We start from the raw sequence: 22,765 nt of genomic DNA, 5'->3' as shown, positions 1-22,765 counted from the left end.
GTTGTTCGGCTGTGAGTAGGTGTGAATCTCCGACCATAATTGCTGAAAAATGTGTTAGAAAAGGTAAAAATGCCGGTCCATACATCATCAAAAGCGAGAGAGGTTGTGTTCGGCTGCAAGTAGGTGTGAATGTCCAGCCATAATTACTCACAAACGGGTAAGAAAAGGTAGTATTGCCAGACCATATATGATCAAAACAGGGAGCGGAGGTGGTTCAGCTGCAAGAAGGTTTGAATGTCCGACTAAAGTTCAAATATATTAAAGAAAGCGGGAGGAGAGGTCTTCGGATGAGAGTGGTTGAAAATTTCCGACCATAATCTATAAAATGCGGTGAAAAAAAGGTGTGAATACCCCATAGAACACTAAAAGGTGGAGCGGAAGTGTTCGACTGCAAGAAGGTGTGAATGTCCGACTATATTTGGTGAAAAGCAGGTGAAGCAAGGTCTGAATGCCCAACCTTACATCATCAAAAGCGAGATCAGAGGTGTTTGGCTGCAAGAAGGCCATAGTTTGCCAAAAGCGGGTAAGGTGCGAATGTCCGACTAAATATCAACAAAATTTGGGGCGGAGGTCTTCGGATGCAAGTGGGTGTGAATGTCCGACTATATTTGGTGAAAAGCAGGTGAAGCAAGGTCTGAATGCCCAACCTTACATCATCAAAAGCGAGATCAGAGGTGTTTGGCTCCAAGAAGGCCATAGTTTGCCAAAAGCGGGTAAGGTGCGAATGACCGACTAAATATCAACAAAAGTGGGGGCGGAGGTCTTCGGATGCAGGTGGGTGTGAATATCCCACCATACAAGTATGGTGGAGAGGAAGCTGTGAATGGCCGACCATAGTAAAAGGCGAGTGAGAGAAGGTGCGAATGTCAAACCATACATCATCAAAACAGGGAGCGGAGGTGTTCTGCTGTAAGAAGGTGTGAATGTCCAACCATAGTTGGTAAAAAGCGGGTAAGAAAAGGTTAAAATACCCGACTGTACACAATCAATAGCGGGAGCAGAGTTGTTCGGCTACTAAAAGGTGTGAAAGTCCGACCATGGTTTGTAAAAAGCGGGTAAGAAAAGGTGCGAATGCCCGACAATGTATGATCAAAAGAGGGAGTGGAGGTTTTCGGCTGCAAGGTCTGAATGTCCAACCATAATTTGTAAAAATCGGGGAAGAAAAGGCTCGAAAGCCCGACTATACACCATCAAAAGCGGGAGCAGAGGTGTTCAGGTGCAAGAAGGTCTGAATGTCCGACCCATAATTACTGAAAAATGGGTAAGAAAAGGTGCGAATGCCAAATCATACATCATCAAAAGCAGGTGCGGATGTGTTCGGCTACAAGAAGGTTTGAATGTCCAACCATAGTAAGTAATAGGTGGGTAAGAAAAGGCTCGAATGTCCGACTATACACCATCAAAAGCGGAAGCGGAGGTGTTCGGCTGCAAGACGGTGTGAACGTCCGACCAAAGTTTGTAAAAAGCATTAAGAAAATGTTTGAATATCCAACCAAACATAATCAAAAGAGGGAGCAGAGCTGTTCGACTGCAAGTAGGTGTGAATATCAGATCATAATTTGCAAAAAGCTGATGAGAAAGGGTGAGAATGCCCGACTATACACTATCAAATATGGGAGCGGAGGTGTTCGTCTGTGAGTAGGTATGAATGTCCGACCATAATTGCTGAAAAATGTGTTAGAAAAGGTAAGAATGCCGGACCATATATCATCAAACGCGGGAGAGGTTGTGTTCGGCTGCAAGAAGGTGTGAATGTCCAGCCATAATTACTCACAAACGGGTAAGAAAAGGTACTATTGCCAGACCATATATGATCAAAACAGGGAGCGGAGGTTGTTCAGCTGCAAGAAGGTTTGAATGTCCGACTAAAGTTTGTAAAAAGCGGGTAAGACAAGGTCTGAATGTCCACCCATAATTACTGAAAAATGGGTAAGAAAAGGTGCGAAAGCCCAACCGCACATGATCATAAGTGGATGAGAAGGTGTTCGACTGCAAGTAGGTGTGAATGTAAGATCATAATTTGTAAAAAGCGGGTAAGAAAAGGTAAGAATGTCCAACCATAAATTATCAAAAGTGGCAGCAGAGTTTCGGCTGGTATTTATCAATGTCTAGATAGATTTCAACAAAAAACAACGTTGTACTTTGCAGTAAAAGAAAGTGCAAATCAAAAGTTTTAGGAATCCGAGAATAAGCTTATTTTCATGAGTTCTGCACGATTTCGGATTTTATGTATAAAATGAATTTCTTCACGCAAACTAAGTTAACACTGCTTTGTCCTTCATATGTACCCATTTCTACATATATTTCAAGCATAAACTTCCTCATATTACCCTGAATGAGAAAGAGCCACACTTGTGATTAAGCCATACCTCCCTTTTGAGGAGTTCTGCATGATTTGGGATTTTATCTATAAAATTAATTCCTTCACTCAAACTATGTTAAAACGGCTTTTACCTTCATATTTATCAATGTCTCGATAGATTTAAACAAAAAAAACAACGTTGTACTTTGCAATAAAAGAAAGAGCAAATCAAAAGTTTTAGGAATCCGAGAATAAGCTTATTTTCATGAGTTCTGCACGATTTCGGATTTTATGTATAAAATGAATTCATTCACTCAAACCAAGTTAAAACTGCTTTTTCCTTCATATTTATCAATGTCTAGATCGACTTCAACAAAGAACAACATTGTATTTTGCAGTAGAAGAAAGAGCAAAACTGAAGGATCAGGAATCCGAGAATAAGCTTCTTTTCATACGTTCTGCATGATTTGGGATTTTATGTATAAAATGAATTCCTTCACTCAAACTAAGTTAACACTGCTTTGTCGTTCATATGTACCCATTTCTACATATATTTCAAGCATAAACTTCCTCATACTACCCTGAATGAGAAAGAACCACACTTGTGATTAAGCCATACGCCCCTTTTGAGGAGTTCTGCATGATTTGGGATTTTATCTATAAAATCAATTCCTTCACTCAAACTATGTTAAAACGGCTTTTACCTTCATATTTATCAATGTCTCGATAGATTTAAACAAAAAAACAACGTTGTACTTTGCAGTAAAAGAAAGAGCCAATCTAAAGTTTTAGGAATCCGAAAATAAGCTTATTTTCATGAGTTCTGCACGATTTCGGATTTTATGTATAAAATGAATTCATTCACTCAAAAACTGCTTTTTCCTTCATATTTATCAATGTCTAGATCGACTTCAACAAAGAACAACATTGTATTTTGCAGTAGAAGAAAGAGCAACACTGAAGGATCAGGAATCCGAGAATAAGCTTATTTTCTTATGGGCAAGTGGGAACTGCTTTGTCCTTCATATTTATCAATGTGTAGATGGATTTCAACTTCTTCTACTGCAAAGTCCAATGTTTTTCTTTGTTGAAGTCGATCTAGACATTGATGAATATGGAAGGACAAAGCAGTTTTAACTTGGTTTGAGCAAAGCAATTCATTTTATAGCAAAATCCGAAATCGTGCAGAACTCATGAAAGCAGGCTTATACTCGGATTCCTGAAACTTTAGATTTGCTCTTTCTTTTACTGCAAAGTCCAACGTTGTTTTTTTGTTTAAATATTTCTAGACATGGTAAATATGAAGGACAAATCAGTTTTAACATAGTTTGAGTGAAGTAATGCATTTTATAAGCAAAATCCCAAATCATGCAGAACTCACGAAATGCTTTTTCTCGCTTTTCACTGCTTTTTACAAACTTTGGTCGGACGTTCACACCTTCTTGCATCCGAACACCTCCGCTTCCGCTTTTGATGATGTATATTCGTGCATTCGAACCTTTTTTTACCCACTTTTTACAAACCATTGTCGGACTTTCACATCTTCTTGCAGCCGAACACCACCTCTCCCGCTTTTGATGATGTATGGTCCAGTATTCTTACCTTTTCTAACACATTTTTCTAGCAATTATGGTCGAACATTCACACCTTCTTGCAGCTGAACACCTCCGCTCCCGCTTTTGATGATGTATAGTCGGGCTTTCGAGCCTTTTCTTACCCGGTTTTTACAAATTATGGTTGGACATTCAGACCTTGCAGCCGAACACCTCCGCTCTCTCTTTTGATCATACATTGTTGGACATTCGCACCTTGTCTTACCCGCTTTTTACAAACTATAGTCAGACATTCACACCTTGCAGCTGAACCTCCGCTCCCTGTTTTGATCATGTATGGTCTGGCAATACTACCTTTTCTTCCCCCGTTTGTGAGTAATTATGGCTGGACATTCACACCTACTTGCAGTCGAACAGCTCTGCTCCCGCTTTTGATTATGTTTGATTGGATATTCGAACCTTTTCTTAACTGCTTTTTACAAACTATGGTAGGACATTCAAACCTTTGTGTATCCGAAAACCTCCGCTCTCTCTTTTGATCATACATAGTCGGACATTCGCACCTTTTCTTACCCGCTTTTTACAAACTATGGTAGGACATTCAAACCTTCGTGTATCCGAAAACCTCCGCTCTCTCTTTTGATCATACATTGTCGGACATTCGCACCTTTTCTTACCCGCTTTTTACAAACCATGGTCGGACTGTCACACCTTCTTGTAGCCGAACACATCCGCTCCCGCTATTGATTGTGTACAGTCGGGTATTTTAACCTTTTCTTACCCGCTTTTTCCAAACTATGGTCGGCTATTCACAGCTTCCGCTCCACCATACTTGTATGGTGGGATATTCACACCCACTTGCATCCGAAAACCACCGCCCCAAATTTTGTTGATATTTAGTCGGACATTCGCACCTTACCCGCTTTTGGCAAACTATGGCCTTCTTGCAGCCAAACAACTCTGATCTTGCTTTTGATGATGTAAGGTTGGGCATTCAGACCTTGCTTCACCTGCTTTTCACCAAATATAGTCGGATATTCACACCTTCTTGCAGCCGAACACTTCCGCTCCACCTTTTAGTGTTCTATCACACCTTTTTTTTCACCGCATTTTATACATTATGGATGGAAATTTTCAACCACTTTCATCCGAAGACCTCTCCTCCCGCTTTTGTTAATATATTTGAACTTTAGTTTGACATTCAAACCTTCTTGCAGCTGAACCACCTCCGCTCCCTGTTTTGATCATATATGGTCCTGCAATACTACCTTTTCTTACCCGTTTGTGAGTAATTATGGCTGGACATTCACACCTACTTGCAGCCGAACACAACCTCTCTCGCTTTTGATGATGTATAGTCGGGCATTCTCACCCTTTCTCATCAGCTTTTTGCAAATTATGATCTGACATTCACACCTACTTGCTGTCGAACAGCTCTGCTCCCACTTTTGATTATGTTTGGTTGGATATTCGAACCTTTTCTTAACTTCTTTTTACATATTTTGGTTGGACGTTCACACCTTCTTGTAGCCGAACACTTCCACTCCTGCTTTTGATGATGTATGGTTGGGCATTCACACCTTTTTTTTGCCCATTTTTCAGGAATTATGGGTGGACATTCACACCTTGCAGCTGAACACCTCCTATCCCACTTATGATCATGTGCGGTTTGATTTTCGAAAAGTTTCTTTCATGTTTTCTAGCAATTATTGATGGACATGTAGACCTTCTTGCAGCTGAACACCTCCGCTCCCGCTTTTGATCATACATTGTCAGGCATTCGCACCTTGTCTTACCCACTTTTTACAAACTTTAGTCGAACAGTCACACCTTTTTGCAGCCGAACACCACCTCTACCGCTTTTGATGATGTATGGTCCAGCATTCTTACCTTTTCTAACACATTCTTCAGCAATTATGGTCGGACATTCACACCTACTCAGAGCCGAACACCTCCGCTCCCGCATTTGATGGTCTATAGTCGGGCATTCTACAGCGGAAAAGACTCATTCTTATGTTTGGTTAGATATTCGAACCTTTTCTTAACTGCTTTTTACAAACTTTGGTCGGACGTTCACAATATCTTGCAGCCGAACACCTCCGCTTCCGCTTTTGATGGTGTATATTCGGGCATACGAACCTTTTCTTACCCGCTTTTTACAAACCAAGGTCGGACTTTCACACCTTCTCTTAGCTGAACAACTCCGCTCCCTCTTTTGATTGTGTACAGTCGGGTAATTTAACCTTTTCTTACCCGCTTTTTACCATCTATGGTCGGACATTCACACCGTCTTACAGCGGAACACCTCCGCTCCCTCTTTTGATGATGTATGGTTAGGCATTCGCACCTTTTCTTACCCATTTTTCAGTAATTATGGGTAGACATTCACACCTTCTTGCAGCTGAACACCTCCTCTCCCGCTTATGATCATGTGCAGTTTGATATTCGAAAATTTTCTTTCATGTTTTCTAGCAATTATTGATGGACATTCAGACCGTCTTGCAGCTGAACACCTCCGCTCCCACTTTTGATGGTGTATAGTCGGGCTTTCGAGCCTTTTCTTCCCCGGTTTTTACAAATTATGGTTGGACATTCAGACCTTCTTGCAGCCGAAAACCTCCACTCCCTCTTTTGATCATACATTGTCGGGCATTCGCACCTTTTCTTACCCGCTTTTTACAAACCATGGTCGGACTTTCACACCTTTTAGTAGCCGAACAACTCCGCTCCCGCTATTGATTGTGTAAAGTCGGGTATTTTAACCTTTTCTTACCCGCTTTTTACCAACTATGGTTGGACATTCACACCTTCTTGCAGCTGAACACCTCCGCTCCCACTTTTGATGATGTATAGTCGGGCTTTCGAGCCTTTTCTTACCCGGTTTTTACAAATTATGGTTGGACATTCAGACCTTGCAGCCGAACACCTCCGCTCTCTCTTTTGATCATACATTGTTGGACATTCGCACCTTGTCTTACCCGCTTTTTACAAACTATAGTCAGACATTCACACCTTGCAGCTGAACCTCCGCTCCCTGTTTTGATCATGTATGGTCTGGCAATACTACCTTTTTTTCCCCCGTTTGTGAGTAATTATGGCTGGACATTCACACCTACTTGCAGTCGAACAGCTCTGCTCCCGCTTTTGATTATGTTTGATTGGATATTCGAACCTTTTCTTAACTGCTTTTTACAAACTATGGTAGGACATTCAAACCTTCGTGTATCCGAAAACCTCCGCTCTCTCTTTTGATCATACATAGTCGGACATTCGCACCTTTTCTTACCCGCTTTTTACAAACTATGGTAGGACATTCAAACCTTCGTGTATCCGAAAACCTCCGCTCTCTCTTTTGATCATACATTGTCGGACATTCGCACCTTTTCTTACCCGCTTTTTACAAACCATGGTCGGACTGTCACACCTTCTTGTAGCCGAACACATCCGCTCCCGCTATTGATTGTGTACAGTCGGGTATTTTAACCTTTTCTTACCCGCTTTTTCCAAACTATGGTCGGCTATTCACAACTTCCGCTCCACCATACTTGTATGGTGGGATATTCACACCCACTTGCATCCGAAAACCACCGCCCCAAATTTTGTTGATATTTAGTCGGACATTCGCACCTTACCCGCTTTTGGCAAACTATGGCCTTCTTGCAGCCAAACAACTCTGATCTTGCTTTTGATGATGTAAAGTTGGGCATTCAGACCTTGCTTCACCTGCTTTTCACCAAATATAGTCGGATATTCACACCTTCTTGCAGCCGAACACTTCCGCTCCACCTTTTAGTGTTCTATCACACCTTTTTTTTCACCGCATTTTATACATTATGGATGGAAATTTTCAACCACTTTCATCCGAAGACCTCTCCTCCCGCTTTTGTTAATATATTTGAACTTTAGTTTGACATTCAAACCTTCTTGCAGCTGAACCACCTCCGCTCCCTGTTTTGATCATATATGGTCCTGCAATACTACCTTTTCTTACCCGTTTGTGAGTAATTATGGCTGGACATTCACACCTACTTGCAGCCGAACACAACCTCTCTCGCTTTTGATGATGTATAGTCGGGCATTCTCACCCTTTCTCATCAGCTTTTTGCAAATTATGATCTGACATTCACACCTACTTGCTGTCGAACAGCTCTGCTCCCACTTTTGATTATGTTTGGTTGGATATTCGAACCTTTTCTTAACTTCTTTTTACATATTTTGGTTGGACGTTCACACCTTCTTGTAGCCGAACACTTCCACTCCTGCTTTTGATGATGTATGGTTGGGCATTCACACCTTTTTTTTGCCCATTTTTCAGGAATTATGGGTGGACATTCACACCTTGCAGCTGAACACCTCCTATCCCACTTATGATCATGTGCGGTTTGATTTTCGAAAAGTTTCTTTCATGTTTTCTAGCAATTATTGATGGACATGTAGACCTTCTTGCAGCTGAACACCTCCGCTCCCGCTTTTGATCATACATTGTCAGGCATTCGCACCTTGTCTTACCCACTTTTTACAAACTTTAGTCGAACAGTCACACCTTTTTGCAGCCGAACACCACCTCTACCGCTTTTGATGATGTATGGTCCAGCATTCTTACCTTTTCTAACACATTCTTCAGCAATTATGGTCGGACATTCACACCTACTCAGAGCCGAACACCTCCGCTCCCGCATTTGATGGTCTATAGTCGGGCATTCTACAGCGGAAAAGACTCATTCTTATGTTTGGTTAGATATTCGAACCTTTTCTTAACTGCTTTTTACAAACTTTGGTCGGACGTTCACAATATCTTGCAGCCGAACACCTCCGCTTCCGCTTTTGATGGTGTATATTCGGGCATACGAACCTTTTCTTACCCGCTTTTTACAAACCAAGGTCGGACTTTCACACCTTCTCTTAGCTGAACAACTCCGCTCCCTCTTTTGATTGTGTACAGTCGGGTAATTTAACCTTTTCTTACCCGCTTTTTACCATCTATGGTCGGACATTCACACCGTCTTACAGCGGAACACCTCCGCTCCCTCTTTTGATGATGTATGGTTAGGCATTCGCACCTTTTCTTACCCATTTTTCAGTAATTATGGGTAGACATTCCCACCTTCTTGCAGCTGAACACCTCCTCTCCCGCTTATGATCATGTGCAGTTTGATATTCGAAAATTTTCTTTCATGTTTTCTAGCAATTATTGATGGACATTCAGACCGTCTTGCAGCTGAACACCTCCGCTCCCACTTTTGATGGTGTATAGTCGGGCTTTCAAGCCTTTTCTTCCCCGGTTTTTACAAATTATGGTTGGACATTCAGACCTTCTTGCAGCCGAAAACCTCCACTCCCTCTTTTGATCATACATTGTCGGGCATTCGCACCTTTTCTTACCCGCTTTTTACAAACCATGGTCGGACTTTCACACCTTTTAGTAGCCGAACAACTCCGCTCCCGCTATTGATTGTGTACAGTCGGGTATTTTAACCTTTTCTTACCCGCTTTTTACCAACTATGGTTGGACATTCACACCTTCTTACAGCAGAACACCTCCGCTCCCTGTTTTGATTATGTATGGTTTGACATTCGCACCTTCTCTCACCCGCCTTTTACTATGGTCGGCCATTCACAGCTTCCTCTCCACCATACTTGTATGGTGGGATATTCACACCCACTTGCATCCGAAGACCTCCGCCCCCACTTTTGTTGATATTTAGTCGGTCATTCGCACCTTACCCGCTTTTGGCAAACTATGGCCTTCTTGCAGCCAAACACCTCTGATCTCGCTTTTGATGATGTAAGGTTGGGCATTCAGACCTTGCTTCACCTGCTTTTCACCAAATATAGTCGGACATTCACACCTTCTTGCAGCCGAACACTTCCGCTTTTAGTGTTCTATGAGGCATTCACATATTTTTTTTTACCGTATTTTATAGATTATGGTTGGAAATTCTCACCCACTCTCATCCGAAGACCTCTCCTCTCGCTTTTGTTAATATATAGTCGGGCATTCGAACCTTTTCTTACCCGCTATTTACAAACTATGGTAGGACATTCAAACCTTCGTGTATCCGAAAACCTCCGCTCTCATTTTTGATCATACATTGTCGGACATTCGCACCTTTTCTTACCCGCTTTTTACAAACCATGGTCGGACTGTCACACCTTCTTGTAGCCGAACACATCCGCTCCCGCTATTGATTGTGTACAGTCGGGTATTTTAACCTTTTCTTACCCGCTTTTTCCAAACTATGGTCGGCTATTCACAGCTTCCGCTCCACCATACTTGTATGGTGGGATATTCACACGCACTTGCATCCGAAAACCTCCGCCCCAAATTTTGTTGATATTTAGTCGGACATTCGCACCTTACCCGCTTTTGGCAAACTATGGCCTTCTTGCAGCCAAACAACTCTGATCTTGCTTTTGATGATGTAAGGTTGGGCATTCAGACCTTGCTTCACCTGCTTTTCACCAAATATAGTCGGACATTCACACCTTCTTGCAGCCGAACACTTCCGCTCCACCTTTTAGTGTTCTATCACACCTTTTTTTTCACCGCATTTTATACATTATGGATGGAAATTTTCAACCACTTTCATCCGAAGACCTCTCCTCCCGCTTTTGTTAATATATTTGAACTTTAGTTTGACATTCAAACCTTCTTGCAGCTGAACCACCTCCGCTCCCTGTTTTGATCATATATGGTCCTGCAATACTACCTTTTCTTACCCGTTTGTGAGTAATTATGGCTGGACATTCACACCTACTTGCAGCCGAACACAACCTCTCTCGCTTTTGATGATGTATAGTCGGGCATTCTCACCCTTTCTCATCAGCTTTTTGCAAATTATGATCTGACATTCACACCTACTTGCTGTCGAACAGCTCTGCTCCCACTTTTGATTATGTTTGGTTGGATATTCGAACCTTTTCTTAACTTCTTTTTACATATTTTGGTTGGACGTTCACACCTTCTTGTAGCCGAACACTTCCACTCCTGCTTTTGATGATGTATGGTTGGGCATTCACACCTTTTTTTGGCCCATTTTTCAGGAATTATGGGTGGACATTCACACCTTGCAGCTGAACACCTCCTATCCCACTTATGATCATGTGCGGTTTGATTTTCGAAAAGTTTCTTTCATGTTTTCTAGCAATTATTGATGGACATGTAGACCTTCTTGCAGCTGAACACCTCCGCTCCCGCTTTTGATCATACATTGTCAGGCATTCGCACCTTGTCTTACCCACTTTTTACAAACTTTAGTCGAACAGTCACACCTTTTTGCAGCCGAACACCACCTCTACCGCTTTTGATGATGTATGGTCCAGCATTCTTACCTTTTCTAACACATTCTTCAGCAATTATGGTCGGACATTCACACCTACTCAGAGCCGAACACCTCCGCTCCCGCATTTGATGGTCTATAGTCGGGCATTCTACAGCGGAAAAGACTCATTCTTATGTTTGGTTAGATATTCGAACCTTTTCTTAACTGCTTTTTACAAACTTTGGTCGGACGTTCACAATATCTTGCAGCCGAACACCTCCGCTTCCGCTTTTGATGGTGTATATTCGGGCATAAGAACCTTTTCTTACCCGCTTTTTACAAACCAAGGTCGGACTTTCACACCTTCTCTTAGCTGAACAACTCCACTCCCTCTTTTGATTGTGTACAGTCGGGTAATTTAACCTTTTCTTACCCGCTTTTTACCATCTATGGTCGGACATTCACACCGTCTTACAGCGGAACACCTCCGCTCCCTCTTTTGATGATGTATGGTTAGGCATTCGCACCTTTTCTTACCCATTTTTCAGTAATTATGGGTAGACATTCACACCTTCTTGCAGCTGAACACCTCCTCTCCCGCTTATGATCATGTGCAGTTTGATATTCGAAAATTTTCTTTCATGTTTTCTAGCAATTATTGATGGACATTCAGACCGTCTTGCAGCTGAACACCTCCGCTCCCACTTTTGATGGTGTATAGTCGGGCTTTCGAGCCTTTTCTTCCCCGGTTTTTACAAATTATGGTTGGACATTCAGACCTTCTTGCAGCCGAAAACCTCCACTCCCTCTTTTGATCATACATTGTCGGGCATTCGCACCTTTTCTTACCCGCTTTTTACAAACCATGGTCGGACTTTCACACCTTTTAGTAGCCGAACAACTCCGCTCCCGCTATTGATTGTGTACAGTCGGGTATTTTAACCTTTTCTTACCCGCTTTTTACCAACTATGGTTGGACATTCACACCTTCTTACAGCAGAACACCTCCGCTCCCTGTTTTGATTATGTATGGTTTGACATTCGCACCTTCTCTCACCCGCCTTTTACTATGGTCGGCCATTCACAGCTTCCTCTCCACCATACTTGTATGGTGGGATATTCACACCCACTTGCATCCGAAGACCTCCGCCCCCACTTTTGTTGATATTTAGTCGGTCATTCGCACCTTACCCGCTTTTGGCAAACTATGGCCTTCTTGCAGCCAAACACCTCTGATCTCGCTTTTGATGATGTAAGGTTGGGCATTCAGACCTTGCTTCACCTGCTTTTCACCAAATATAGTCGGACATTCACACCTTCTTGCAGCCGAACACTTCCGCTTTTAGTGTTCTATGAGGCATTCACATATTTTTTTTCACCGTATTTTATAGATTATGGTTGGAAATTCTCACCCACTCTCATCCGAAGACCTCTCCTCCCGCTTTTGTTAATATATAGTCGGGCATTCGAACCTTTTCTTACCCGCTATTTACAAACTATGGTAGGACATTCAAACCTTCGTGTATCCGAAAACCTCCGCTCTCTCTTTTGATCATACATTGTCGGACATTCGCACCTTTTCTTACCCGCTTTTTACAAACAATGGTCGGACTGTCACACCTTCTTGTAGCCGAACACATCCGCTCCCGCTATTGATTGTGTACAGTCGGGTATTTTAACCTTTTCTTACCCGCTTTTTCCAAACTATGGTCGGCTATTCACAGCTTCCGCTCCACCATACTTGTATGGTGGGATATTCACACCCACTTGCATCCGAAAACCTCCGCCCCAAATTTTGTTGATATTTAGTCGGACATTCGCACCTTACCCGCTTTTGGCAAACTATGGCCTTTTTGCAGCCAAACAACTCTGATCTTGCTTTTGATGATGTAAGGTTGGGCATTCAGACCTTGCTTCACCTGCTTTTCACCAAATATAGTCGGACATTCACACCTTCTTGCAGCCGAACACTTCCGCTCCACCTTTTAGTGTTCTATCACACCTTTTTTTTCACCGCATTTTATACATTATGGATGGAAATTTTCAACCACTTTCATCCGAAGACCTCTCCTCCCGCTTTTGTTAATATATTTGAACTTTAGTTTGACATTCAAACCTTCTTGCAGCTGAACCACCTCCGCTCCCTGTTTTGATCATATATGGTCCTGCAATACTACCTTTTCTTACCCGTTTGTGAGTAATTATGGCTGGACATTCACACCTACTTGCAGCCGAACACAACCTCTCTCGCTTTTGATGATGTATAGTCGGGCATTTTCACCCTTTCTCATCAGCTTTTTGCAAATTATGATCTGACATTCACACCTACTTGCTGTCGAACAGCTCTGCTCCCACTTTTGATTATGTTTGGTTGGATATTCGAACCTTTTCTTAACTTCTTTTTACATATTTTGGTTGGACGTTCACACCTTCTTGTAGCCGAACACTTCCACTCCTGCTTTTGATGATGTATGGTTGGGCATTCACACCTTTTTTTGGCCCATTTTTCAGGAATTATGGGTGGACATTCACACCTTGCAGCTGAACACCTCCTATCCCACTTATGATCATGTGCGGTTTGATTTTCGAAAAGTTTCTTTCATGTTTTCTAGCAATTATTGATGGACATGTAGACCTTCTTGCAGCTGAACACCTCCGCTCCCGCTTTTGATCATACATTGTCAGGCATTCGCACCTTGTCTTACCCACTTTTTACAAACTTTAGTCGAACAGTCACACCTTTTTGCAGCCGAACACCACCTCTACCGCTTTTGATGATGTATGGTCCAGCATTCTTACCTTTTCTAACACATTCTTCAGCAATTATGGTCGGACATTCACACCTACTCAGAGCCGAACACCTCCGCTCCCGCATTTGATGGTCTATAGTCGGGCATTCTACAGCGGAAAAGACTCATTCTTATGTTTGGTTAGATATTCGAACCTTTTCTTAACTGCTTTTTACAAACTTTGGTCGGACGTTCACAATATCTTGCAGCCAAACACCTCCGCTTCCGCTTTTGATGGTGTATATTCGGGCATACGAACCTTTTCTTACCCGCTTTTTACAAACCAAGGTCGGACTTTCACACCTTCTCTTAGCTGAACAACTCCGCTCCCTCTTTTGATTGTGTACAGTCGGGTAATTTAACCTTTTCTTACCCGCTTTTTACCATCTATGGTCGGACATTCACACCGTCTTACAGCGGAACACCTCCGCTCCCTCTTTTGATGATGTATGGTTAGGCATTCGCACCTTTTCTTACACATTTTTCAGTAATTATGGGTAGACATTCACACCTTCTTGCAGCTGAACACCTCCTCTCCCGCTTATGATCATGTGCAGTTTGATATTCGAAAATTTTCTTTCATGTTTTCTAGCAGTTATTGATGGACATTCAGACCGTCTTGCAGCTGAACACCTCCGCTCCCACTTTTGATGGTGTATAGTCGGGCTTTCGAGCCTTTTCTTCCCCGGTTTTTACAAATTATGGTTGGACATTCAGACCTTCTTGCAGCCGAAAACCTCCACTCCCTCTTTTGATCATACATTGTCGGGCATTCGCACCTTTTCTTACCCGCTTTTTACAAACCATGGTCGGACTTTCACACCTTTTAGTACCCGAACAACTCCGCTCCCGCTATTGATTGTGTACAGTCGGGTATTTTAACCTTTTCTTACCCGCTTTTTACCAACTATGGTTGGACATTCACACCTTCTTACAGCAGAACACCTCCGCTCCCTGTTTTGATTATGTATGGTTTGACATTCGCACCTTCTCTCACCCGCCTTTTACTATGGTCGGCCATTCACAGCTTCCTCTCCACCACACTTGTATGGTGGGATATTCACACCCACTTGCATCCGAAGACCTCCGCCCCCACTTCTGTTGATATTTAGTCGGTCATTCGCATCTTACCCGCTTTTGGCAAACTATGGCCTTCTTGCAGCCAAACACCTCTGATCTCGCTTTTGATGATGTAAGGTTGGGCATTCAGACCTTGCTTCACCTGCTTTTCACCAAATATAGTCGGACATTCACACCTTCTTGCAGCCGAACACTTCCGCTTTTAGTGTTCTATGAGGCATTCACATATTTTTTTTCACCGTATTTTATAGATTATGGTTGGAAATTCTCACCCACTCTCATCCGAAGACCTCTCCTCCCGCTTTTGTTAATATATAGTCGGGCATTCGAACCTTTTCTTACCCGCTTTTTACAAATTATGGTCGAACATTCACACCTACTTGCAGCTGAATACTTCCGCTCCACCTTTTAGGTATGTATGGTTGGCATTTGCACCTCTTTTTATACTGATTGCTGAAGATTAAGTTGTTCTTTCTCAAACTACAAATTTTTTTTAATTGTTGAAACTTGATTTGAAGTGGATAAATAAGGAGGACAAACAGTTTTAAGTCAGGCTGATAGAAGGAATTAATTTTATAGCAAAATCTGTATTTCGTCATATGTCGAGAGATGCTTATTGCTGAAGAAGTTCTTTCTCATTCTACAAAGTACAACGTTGTTTATCGTTGAAACTTGATTAGACATGAATAAATATGAAGGACAAAGCAGTCTTAACTTGGTTTGAGTTAATGAATTCGTTTTATAGGAGAATCCGAATTCGTGCATAACTCATAAAATAGAGCTTATTTTCGGATTCCTGAAGAATGAGTCTGGTTCTTTCTCATAATACAAAGTTTGTTGTTTATTGTTGAAACTTCATCAGAAGTGAAGAAATAAATGAATGCCTATCAACAAATGTGGGATCTAAACTCTAGTGCTTCCTCTAAAATAATTTCCTTTCTCAATTTAGAAATGTGTGTGTGTAAGTCACAACACCCGTGACACCAAAACGGCTTTCTTTTCTCTACACTCTGCACTATGAGCACACACACCAAATCAGAAAGGCTTTTTTCTCTCTTTTCTACATTATGGACTGTGGGGACACAAAACTGCTCTCTCTCTTTTTTTTTTTTTTATCGTGTGCCAGGGCGTTGTCTCACGTATTAGATTATGCTTAAGATACGAATGGGTTTATCAGTCACATCAGAATCCATACATACTGATCCTCCCGTAATAAAATGGTCGGATCTTATCAAACACACTTTGTTTCTTGTGACAATCAAGTCAGCGAAACAGCGTATACACGTCAAGACACTGAATCAAGTTTGCCACAAGAACTCATAAGTTTGGCAGTATTGCTCTGCCGTCAGCAATCATACACCCATTTTATTTTCGTGAGACATGTGCAAGCACCTGTTCATCTACTGTTCTATCACTATGAATTAGTGATCTATTATCAATAAGGATACTTCTACAACTACTATCAAAGTATGTCCGGACTTCTTATGTTGTCAGTTGCTATATATGAATAAGTGGGTAGCTACTGACAAGCATTAAGCATGTCACACAGCCCAAACATATAACATTTCAGGACACACCACACAGTTAACAACCACAGTGAAGCGTGTCAAAGCCCAAACATGTAACATTCAACAGGATACTTACACAACACATTCAAATCAAACAGTCAGACAACATACAAGAACATATACCCCAGCCGGCATTGCTCCCTGCCTATTTTCGTACAGCACACTATGTGTGCGCACACCTTTATTCACAAACTCTTCAACTTATACTCTTTTACCGAAGCTGCTACAGCTCGATTGGCCGAATACCCTTTGATCCTATTTCGGTGAATTTGACATCTGCCTTACATATAACAGATTAGCGGTTTAGCAGTTTTAATTTAGTATGAGTGAAGGAATTCATTTTATAGCAAAATCCGAAATCGGGAAGAACTCATGAAAGTAAGCTTATTCTCGGATTCCTGAAACTTTAGATTTGCTCTTTCTTTTACTGCAAAGTACAACGTTGTTTTTTTTGTTTAAATCTTTCTAGACATGGTAAATATTAAGGACAAAGCAGTTTCCACATAGTTTGAGTGAAGGAATTCATTTTATAGATAAAATCCCAAGAGTCTGCTGAGAAAAGAGAGTGAATGCGAAGTAGACTTTAACACGGCTATGGGAGCGAGCCGAGTGTGGGCTAACCGGGAGAATTGCTTGAAAGAAACGCGACACCGAATGAGCGATCAGAACAAAGCCTCAATACGGGATTCTCGTGGTGTTTTTGTTGCTGCCTTGTCTTTTGCACAGAGTAAAAGACAAGGCAGCCATCGAATAGGGCCCGATTGTTCCTAGTTGGTCAGCCGAGGAGCAAGGGGGGGGGGAGCAAGCGTCTCAACCAAGCAAAGCTCACCATGGGGAAGGTGGCTATGCCAACTAGCCTGATGCCCTGCTCCCGCAGTGACGGATAATCGTACTCTGGTTTCTCTTCATAACGTACAAGTCTTTCGCCTTTTACTAAAGACTTCCGTGGAGAGCAGCACTAATCAGTTGTTTCTATTATTGGCAGGCTTTACCTTTGCGGGTGAAGCCCTTTCTGTCTGTGCAAAAGAAATCTTGCTACTTTGCAGAGTGACTTCTCTGAGTAGAGTCGCCTTACTTGTTGCGACTGTGCCGATGTTCGAAGCTGGAGTGCAAAGTTGTTGCTTGAATGGTGCTTGCTGGAGCATGCGGGAGTGCAAAGTTATACCATTTAAAAGGGCTGAAGAGTGCTCAGTGCAGCGGGTGGGCGGAGGTGCAACGTGACACTCTGGCCACCTATGGCCATAAAAAGAACACTGCTACAAGTGCGCATTGTGCCAGCAAGGGCCCTCGGACCTGAAACAGTGGACAGTTATCGCTTCTCGGCCTTTTGGCTAAGATCAAGTGTAGTATCTGTTCTTATCAGTTTAATATGTCCTCTATACGAGGACAACATATTAAATGGATTTTTAAGAATAGGAGTTGAAAAAGAAGCTTGCTCCGTTCACTCCAAGCCTCGACCCGGTACTGCAGTGCCGCTGGGAACGGTGCGCTCTCCTCTGCTCTTGTGAAAAAGCAAACAGCGGTGCAGGATGGAAGTTTCAGGGAGCCCAAGATGAAACTTTCTTTTAATCTGCTGAGAAAAGAGAGTGAATGCGACTTTAACACGGCTCTGGGAGCGAGCCGAGTGTGGGCTAACCGGGAGAATTGCTTGAAAGAAACGCGACACCGAATGAGTGGTCAGAACAAAGCCTCAATACGGTGTTCCCGTGGTGTTTGTGGCTGCCTTGTCTTTTGCACAGAGTAAAAGACAAGGCAGCCATCAAATAGATTGTTTCTACTTGGTCAGCCGAGGAGCGGGGGGGGGGGGGGGGGGGGGGCAAGCGTCTCAACCAAGCAAAGCTCACCAAGTAGGAACAATCGGGCCCTTTTCGATGGCTGCAACACCTGAAAGAGATATTGATGCGAGACCCGATCAAATGCTTTTTCAAAGTCTAAATTTAAGATGAAAAGCCGGGTGTTTCTGTCTCTAGCGTAATCAATAATGTCTCGAATCAGTACGAGGCTGTCGGTGAGTTGTCTCCCTGAGATGGCACAAGCTTGGTCTGGGTGAATTACCTCCTCTAAAACAGAGGACATCCGTGTCGCTAAAACCTTGCTAAAAAGTTTACAGTCAAAGTTTAAAAGTGTGATGGGCCTCCAATTCTTTAGGTCAGTCTTATCATTTTTTTTATAAAGTAGAGTCACTATTCCCACTCTAAAACTGTCAGGCAGTCGGTCGAGTTTTTCAAAATCTTTAAAAACATCTAAAATGTCTGATGATAAAAGGTCCCAATAGGTCAGATAGAATTCTGCAGGAAGCCCGTCTAAACCCGGAGCTCGACTTCTCTTAAAACCTGTTAGGCATTTTTTTAACTCTAAAGCAATAAAATTCTGTGTCAAGTGTGCATTCTCTTTTACGGTTTTGTCAACGAATCTTAAGATTTCTGCCGATGTTTCCAAGTGCACTGGTTTCTCTTTGTACATGTTACTATAAAAGGTATGTACAGTTTCAATCATCTCTTGTGTGGATTTTGTTAAAAACCCATCTTCTCTTTTTAGATTTTGAATACACTCCTTTTTATTTATAACTTTCTTTCTTTTTCACCTTCCTCAATTTCCTGCTCCCTGCTTCTTACAAAAATTCCTTTACTCTTTATTTCTGCTAAAACTGACATTTCCTTTTTGACATCTTTGATTTCTTCTTTAAAGTCTAAGCCACACTGATTTAGTTTAAAGTAGCGCTGTAAGCGTTTATGTAGTCCCATCATACATCTATTCTCTTTCCTTTTTTTACGTTTACCTTGCTGTTTAAAAAAAGTCTGGGTCGTTTCCTTCACCATTTCCCACCATTGTGCATGTGTTTCGTAGAGGTCTTGAAGGGTCTGCCACTCTTTATAACATTCCCTGTACTGACTGACTATGATTTCATCCTCCAACAGGGAACAGTTGAGTTTCCACAGACCACTTCCTACCGTCACACCAGAAGGGGGTGAAAGGGTGCAGGAGAGCATAAGGTGGTCTGAAAAGAAAACAGGGGTTAATCTAACATCAGTGGGTGGGCAATCTCTAGTAAAGAAATAATCAATGCGAGAGGCTCTGGTGCCATCATGATTAAACCAGGTGAAGCCCTCCTCTCTGGGATGCATGGTTTTAAAACAGTCAGTAAGCTTAAAATCCCTGCATATGCCCTGAAGTAAAATCGAAGTCTTATCCACTTTAAAATCTTCCCCTGCTCTTTTTCTATCTTTCCTGCTCAAGATACAGTTAAAATCCCCTCCTACAACTAAAGGTACTTGCCCTAGCATGTAAAGCTGTATATCTTCTAAAAGGTCATACCTTTCATTTTTTCCATTGAAACCATAAATATTTAAGAGGTTAAAGTCTTGCCCCATAAAATTCAAGTGTGCTAAAAGTGCCCGTCCGTCTCTCACCACTGTGCTACCTTTCACCAGAACATGCGGATTTTTAATTAGAATGGCCACACCATCATTTTTATTTTGATTTGAGCCACTCCATATCGATAAATGGGGCCACATTTCCTCCCATTGTCTATGGTTTTTTAAAAAAGGTAGTCCACATTCTTGTATTAAAAACACATCTGATTTTATGGAGTCTAAGAAGGATAAAATACTCTGGGCTCTTGTCTTTGATTTCACACTTCTCACATTTAGTGTTGAGAAGGTGAGAACCATTAAAAGCATAAAGGAAAGTAGGTATGTCATTTTCGTTTTTCTAAGTTATCAAAACAAATTACACACAGGTTATTTCTTGGGAAACTAGCTCTTCCTTCATTTCTTTAGGTGAAAAGTGAGTAGGGTGATCTATATTTCCTTTTCGGACTCTCGGTGTTGGCCTCTGACGCAATGTTGCATTTAACTTTGAGTCCCTGGGGGTTGATTGCAGAGCTGAAGTTAAAAAGGAGACCTCATTTGGTGAGTCGGAGGGGAAGACTCTAGGTTCTTCCACTGAAGAACTGTCTGAAAGGGACCTAACCCTTCCCCTCTTCTCTGATACCACTGGGGAATCAGAGGCTCAGATGCCGTCCTCTTCGGCTGTTGACCTTCGGGGAGGTGAGTATCTTCACTAGACTCACCTGTCTGCTCTTCCTCCTCATTTAGCGTAGCTCCACCCTCTGCCTGTGAATTCTCACAGTCTTCAACACTGAGTGGTGAGGCCTCTACAGGCCCCTCCCCTTTTTGCTCCTCACTTCCAATCCAAGCTTTTGGCGGGAAGTTTGAATTTATTGGGTCAACCTCTTCACTTTGTTCACCAACTGCCACCTCTGGTCCTTCTCTTTGTTGGCTTGACTGTGGCTTTACCGTCTTTAATTTGTTGGCAAAAGATTTAGGGCAATCTCTGAAGAGGTGATTTAATTCTCCACAGAGATTACATTTCCTGCCATTTGGACACTCTCCAAAAGTTTGCCCAATTTCTCTGCTCTTCCCACATAACACCTTGGTACAAGCCTCAACCAGGTGCCCATGCTCACCACACTTGCGGCAGAACTTGGGCTGCCCCTGGTAGTGGATGTAACCTCGGTTTTCAAGGTGGCCAGAGTGTCGCCCACCCGCTGCACTGAGCACTCTTCAGCCCTTTTAAATGGTATAACTTTGCACTCCCGCACGCTCCAGCAAGCACCATTCAAGCAACAACTTTGCACTCCAGGTTCGAACATCGGCACAGTCGCAACAAGTAAGGCGACTCTACTCAGAGAAGTCACTCTGCAAAGTAGCAAGATTTCTTTTGCACAGACAGAAAGGGCTTCACCCGCAAAGGTAAAGCCTGCCAAAAATAGAAACAACTCATTAGTGCTGCTCTCCACAGAAATCTTTAGTAAAAGGCGAAAGACTTGTACGTTATGAAGAGAAACCAGAGTACGATTATCCGTCACTGCGGGAGCAGGGCATCAGGCTAGTTGGCATAGCCACCTTCCCCATGGTGAGCTTTGCTTGGTTGAGACGCTTGCTCCCCCCCCCCTTGCTCCTCGGCTGACCAACTAGGAACAATCGGGCCCTATTCGATGGCTGCCTTGTCTTTTACTCTGTGCAAAAGACAAGGCAGCAACAAAAACACCACGAGAATCCCGTATTGAGGCTTTGTTCTGATCGTTCATTCGGTGTCGCGTTTCTTTCAAGCAATTCTCCCGGTTAGCCCACACTCGGCTCGCTCCCATAGCCGTGTTAAAGTCTACTTCGCATTCACTCTCTTTTCTCAGCAGACTCTTGGGATTTTATCTATAAAATGAATTCCTTCACTCAAACTATGTGAAAACTGCTTTGTCCTTAATATTTACCGTGTCTAGAAAGATTTAAACAAAAAAAACAACGTTGTACTTTGCAGTAAAAGAAAGAGCAAATCTAAAGTTTCAGGAATCTGAGAATAAGCTTACTTTCATGAGTTCTTCACGATTTCGGATTTTGCTATAAAATGAATTCCTTCCCTCAAACTAAATTAAAACTGCTAAACCGCTAATCTGTTATATGTAAGGCAGATGTCAAATTCACCGAAATAGGATCAAAGGGTATTCGGCCAATCGAGCTGTAGCAGCTTCGGTAAAAGAGTATAAGTTGAAGAGTTTGTGAATAAAGGTGTGCGCACACATAATGTGCTGTACGAAAATAGGAGGGGAGCAATGCCGGCTGGGGTATATGTTCTTGTATGTTGTCTGACTGTTTGATTTGAATGTGTTGTGTAAGTGACTTGTTGAATGTTACATGTTTGGGCTTTGACACGCTTCACTGTGGTTGTTAACTGTGTGGTGTGTCCTGAAATGTTATATGTTTGGGCTGTGTGACATGCTTAATGCTTGTCAGTAGCTACCCACTTATTCATATATAGCAACTGACAACATAAGAAGTCCGGACATACTTTGATAGTAGTTGTAGAAGTATCCTTATTGATAATAGATCACTAATTCATAGTGATAGAACAGTAGATGAACAGGTGCTTGCACATGTCTCACGAAAATAAAATGGGTGTATGATTGCTGACGGCAGAGCAATACTGCCAAACTTATGAGTTCTTGTGGCAAACTTGATTCAGTGTCTTGACGTGTATACGCTGTTTCGCTGACTTGATTGTCACAAGAAACAAAGTGTGTTTGATAAGATCCGACCATTTTATTACGGGAGGATAAGTATGTATGGATTCTGAAGTGACTGATAAACCCATTCGTATCTTAAGCATAATCTAATACGTGAAAATATAAAATATAAAAAAAAAAAAAAGAGAG

General features: G+C 42.3%; 3 non-coding genes across 3 annotated transcripts; 2 read left to right on the top strand and 1 right to left on the bottom strand.

Annotated features, from left to right (window-relative positions):
* The first annotated feature begins 17,443 nt into the window (after positions 1-17,443).
* Positions 17,444-17,557, top strand: LOC140266025 (U5 spliceosomal RNA). The gene has a single exon (XR_011906697.1). It is a non-coding gene; the product is annotated as a U5 spliceosomal RNA (small nuclear RNA).
* Positions 17,558-17,865: 308 nt separating this feature from the next.
* LOC140320579 (U2 spliceosomal RNA) lies at positions 17,866-18,049 on the top strand. The gene has a single exon (XR_011918413.1). It is a non-coding gene; the product is annotated as a U2 spliceosomal RNA (small nuclear RNA).
* A 3,248-nt stretch (positions 18,050-21,297) lies between these two features.
* Positions 21,298-21,411, bottom strand: LOC140265935 (U5 spliceosomal RNA). Its single transcript, XR_011906615.1, has one exon. It is a non-coding gene; the product is annotated as a U5 spliceosomal RNA (small nuclear RNA).
* Between the last annotated feature and the right edge of the window lie 1,354 nt (positions 21,412-22,765).

Source organism: Leuresthes tenuis, unplaced genomic scaffold (genome assembly GCF_036924035.1).
Source record: "Leuresthes tenuis unplaced genomic scaffold, fLeuTen1.0.hap1 SCAF_12, whole genome shotgun sequence".
Taxonomy (NCBI): Eukaryota; Metazoa; Chordata; class Actinopteri; order Atheriniformes; family Atherinopsidae; genus Leuresthes; species Leuresthes tenuis.
Note: the sequence above shows the minus strand (reverse complement) of the source record. Positions and strands in the feature narration are given on the sequence as shown.